Source organism: Triticum aestivum, chromosome 2D (genome assembly GCF_018294505.1).
Source record: "Triticum aestivum cultivar Chinese Spring chromosome 2D, IWGSC CS RefSeq v2.1, whole genome shotgun sequence".
NCBI lineage: Eukaryota > Viridiplantae > Streptophyta > Magnoliopsida > Poales > Poaceae > Triticum > Triticum aestivum.
In genome coordinates, this window is record NC_057799.1 from 137,284,121 (window position 1) to 137,287,426 (window position 3,306).

A 3,306-nucleotide genomic window follows, 5' to 3' on the forward strand; every position below is an offset into this window, starting at 1 on the left:
CACCTCCCCCTCCCTCGCCGCCGCCGGACAAAGGCCGAGGCGGCGGCGGGGCGGTTTCCCCCTGCGCGCGGATGGATGGCGTCGCGGGGAGCCTCCCTCCTGCCCGCGGCGTCGGGTCCCGGCCGGCTCCTGCTCCAGCGCTCCGCCCCGCGCCCTTGTGGCCCGCTGATGGCTCCTCCTCCTCCTCCCCCCCTCGGCTCGTGGGGTCTGGCGGTCTCGGTCGTGCTGGCGGCGGATCTGGGCATCCCGGCCCAGATCCAGTGGATGTGATGGTCGACGATGGCTGTGGAGGTGGTGGTGTTGCGGCCGGTGTCCGCGCTGCTCCGGTGCGGGGTGGGGGGGCTTCGGGTGGATCTGACCAGGGCGTGGAGGCGCAGGTGATGTGGTGGTGGCAGGTTGATTGCGGCGGCGGCCAGATTGTTTTGGCGTCGGCTCGTCTGTAGGCTACCTGTGTCGGCCTTCAACCCCTCTCCTCGGCGTCCGCTCGCTTCTCTCGCCGGAGGGTTGGCCTTCTCACGGCTGCGGTCCATCGACCGTCTCGCACCCGGTGCCGTAGGACCGAGCTGGTCTCGCGCCCGGCAGCAGGATCGGCCCGTCTCGTGCCCGACAATAGGACTGCGCTCGTCTCGTGCCTGGCAGTAGGACTGCGCCCGGTGTAGCAGGATGGCTCGTTGGAGGCTTGTTGTGGCCGGCCTTTGGGTCTCGACGCTGGGACCGGCTAGGGGAGCGGAAGGCGGATCCTTTCCGCCCGTCTCTACGGTAAGGGTTGCGGTGGGGCTCGGGGGACGTGGTGCCAAGGTCTTGGATTCCGGGGCGGCGGCCCTGGTGGTGGTGGCACGATGCTCATGGGAAGAGCTCGTGCCTCGGTGCTGCCTGGTTGCCATGGCCGTGTGGGTGGCGTGGTAGCCGGGTTGTGGCGTTTGGTGGCAGTGGGTGTTGGCGGGGTGAAAACCTACTCTATCTTCGGATGGACTAGCGACGGCGAAGATCGCTCCCTTCTTGAAGGCGTCGTCCTGGCTATCATTGCCCCTCGTGTTGCTCCAGGGGAAACTCGGTGTGACGCCCATATAATTAAGCTACAGTAATCCCACGTTAACGATGCCATGTCACCCCGTTTACTGTTGCTAATCTCGCGTTAGTTCAGAACCGATCCCAATTCATATTTGAATTAAAGTCGAAACAATTAAAGTTTTCAAAAGTCAAAACTAAATTGTTCCTAATGTGTCAAATAATCCATAATAAATGTAGGTGAAGAAATCAACTTTTAATAAAATACTTAAATGCACTATAATAAATAAAATAGTGGTAAAACTATTAATTAAATGCTCGTAAATTAATAAACAAATACAAACTACTTTCTAAAATGTGCTAAGTTGTTTGTGGCAGTGGGTTATTTAGTAGTACTAATTTAGGGACTATTATTGTACTTTATTTAAACTAAAATCTAATAAAAGTTAAAAGAAAACAGAAAAGAAATAAAATTAAAAAGAAAAAAGGAAACCCCCTCCCCCCACTGGGCCACGGCCCAGCAGGCCATAGGGCCGCCAGGCCGGCCCAGCCGCACCCCACACCCTCCCCCTTATCCACCCCACTGGGGGAAAAACCCTGTCCACTCCCCCCACGAACCCCACTCTCTCCCTCGTCTCCACTCCCCCTAACTCCCCCGATTTCCCCTGGATCGGGATCGATCCCGTTGCCGCTCACCACCCTGCTGCCCTTGTCGTCGGCGGCCCAGTCGCCGCCCCGTCCTCACCTCTCCCTCTCCCCCTTCCCTCTTGATCCCATCTAGATCAGGGAGGGGATCGAGCACGACGCCGCCCTGGACCGCCATTGCCCGCCGCTGCCCGGAGTTACCTCGCCGCCGAGTCGCCGGCCTCCCCAGGCCTCGCCGCCTACGACCGTTTCACCACCGGCCGCGGCCTTCCTTCGCCCGCCCCTGCCGTCGGCGCCGCCCCGCGCCTCCCTTGGCCGCGCCCGGTCGTGGCCGACGCTCGCCCGCATCTCGTCACCGCCCTGCGCGCCTCAACCTTCTCCTCGTCGCTCTGCCATGGCATTGACGGCCTCCCCGAGCGCTTCCCCGAACCCTGTTCGCTGTGAGCTACTACTGCGCGCCCCCCTTCTTCCCCCTGCTTTACTCGCTGTTCCACCGTCGCTCGCGCGCACCGCGGCCGGACGCCCACAGTCACTGCGGCCATCCCCGTCTGCGCGCGCCTCACCGCGCCTGGCGACCGTCTGCGCCCGCGAGCCTCTGTCTTCGCCACAGCTCGTCGGCGGCCTCGAATCCGCGGACCCTTGGACCAGCTCCACTCCCAGCAGATGCGCACGTGGACCAACTCTCGAACGAGCCTAAACGTGCTCATTTTGGACCACCGTGGCCTTCTTCTGACAAGGTTCAGTGCGTCGCCGCCGGCGCGCCACCAGTCTTGAACCGGCCCGAGTCACTGACTCATGGGCCCGGTATTGTAGCACTTAGTTTTAGGACTAATTGAACCACTAACTAAAACGTTAGCAATCACTGACGTGTCGGGCCCACCTTTAATTAACTCTGCTTAATAAAAATAAAAACCTGATTAGGTTTATTGTGTGTGACATGTGGGTCCATGCCACTATTTAACTGGATAAGGTTGACACGTCAGCCTGCTGACTCAGCAGGGGCCCACCAGTCAGCCTCTGCTGGCTGGTTAGTTGACTCAGTCAACGGACCCACTGGTCAGCCATAGTCGCAACCCCTGGGTACACTTCTGTGTACCCGTAGCAAATACCTCCTTTTTAATTGAATATATATATATTCCAAAAATCTTGTAAATTTAGAACTTTGACAATTAATATAAAATAAACCGTACCTCGGATGAAAATACTTTGTACATGAAAGTTGCTCAGAACGACGAGCCGAATCCGAATACGCAGTCCATTCGTCCGCCAGACGTCCCTAGCATAGCAAACTTGCAACTTTCCCCCTCCGTTTCATCTGTTCGAAAAATGCAAACTTCGGGAAAACTTTGCCGGATGTTTCCCCCTTCCACGGTATCGCGTGACACCGCGTTAGAACACGTCTAGCTCTGCCTGTTGTCCTGTTATGCACTTGCTTGCTATGGATTTACTGTTTCTTCCCCCCTCTTCTCTTCGGTAGACCCCGAGACTGCCGCTGATGCCGCTGTGATCAACTACGTCGACGACGACCCCTTCTTCTTGTCTGAGCAACCAGGCAAGCCCCCCCTTGATCACCAGATATCGCCTATTCTTCTCTATACTGCTTGCATTAGAGTAGTGAAGCATGTTACTGCTTTCCGTTTATCCTATCCTGAT